The following is a 1479-nucleotide window of genomic DNA, read 5'->3' on the forward strand; positions in this document are numbered from 1 at the left end:
GTGATTTGGGTGAAAGTTTACAGAGCAAATTCACTTTCCATACAGCCGCTCACTTACACTTTGTCTCATGACATTGACTGAAATTTTCCACAGTACAACAGCTCCCCTTCCACATCCTCCCCATTGTTCCCTGTTCCCTGTGTCCTTCCCTACCATGTACTCCTGCCCCCAAACTATCTACCTGTACATACACACCCCTTCTATTCACCCAGGAATAGTCTTTTCAAGGAGTGTATCTACCTAATGTAAATGTTCACCTCATATGCCTGTCTTTTGTTTGGCTGGAAGCTACAGGAGTGAGTTCAAATCCAGACTGGAAGGGCAACTAGGGGCCATAGTCTCAGGGGTTCCACCAGGCTCTATCAGACCAACAAACATGCTCCCCCCACTTTTTTAAAAATGATTTTGAGTTTTGTTCCACATTGTTCTCTCACTCTGTCCAGGATCTCCTACATAGATTCCTCTCTGAGTGGTTGACAGTGGTAGCCAGGCACCATTTAGTTCTTCTGATCTCTTAGTCATATAGGCTGAGGATAGCATGGTGTACCAGTTGCTTGGACTAATTGTTTCCATGCATCTTTGTTTTTCTTCATTCTTCTTTGCTCTGGATTGGGAAAGACCCATCAATGCATCTAGATGGCTGTTTGCAAGCTTTTAAGGTCCTAGTTGCTACTTGCCAAAGTAGGATGTGGAGCAATGTTTCTGTGTAGTATGTTATGCCAATTGAGCTTGATGTCCCCTGTGACTATTGTCCCAAGGCCACAGGTCCAACTACTTGCTCCCTCTGGGTAGCTGGCTGTGGTCAAAAAGTGACTACAACCTTGTCCTTTGTAAGGTCTACTATATACCTGGGAATTCTTACAGAACATACGAATACACTTGTAGAAACACTATCTGCCAGCCCTATACATGGTCAAAGGCACACTCCTGGATAGACAAACTTAATAGTTCAGCCTGTCCACCCATCTATCCACCCATAATCAATGTTTGCCTTCACATACAAGGTAGTATTGTATGTGCCAAAGGGTTTATCTTTGTTGTCTGTACCTCTCATGGACCTCTCTATGTCTTCCTCTTCCTCAATGCCACCGTGTTGATCACTCACATTTAGTACATTCCCCTTCTCTTCACCCAAATCAGTTCTGGTGAGGTAGTGCCTAAGGCATTTGACAGCTAGCCAGAGGATGGCAGTTCAAACCCACCAGCCACTCCTTGGAAAGAAGATTGGATAATCTACTTCTGTAGTGATTCTGCCTCAAAAACTCAAGGAGGGGTTGCTATGAATTTGAAACGACTTGATGGCAGTGAGTTTGGTTTTGTTTTTTTCACCCAAATCAATACTTGTCTTGACCTATCTAATAGTGTTCCTTCTTCTCCCCTCCCACCTCTGGTAACCAATGAAGAAAATTTCCTTCCATATATAAACGTTTCCTTGACTTTTTACAATAATAGACTAATACGATATTTGTCCTTCTGTGA

Source organism: Orycteropus afer, unplaced genomic scaffold (assembly GCF_000298275.1).
Source record: "Orycteropus afer afer isolate SDZICR_OR568_19922 unplaced genomic scaffold, OryAfe1.0 scaffold00701, whole genome shotgun sequence".
NCBI classification, from domain to species: Eukaryota; Metazoa; Chordata; class Mammalia; order Tubulidentata; family Orycteropodidae; genus Orycteropus; species Orycteropus afer.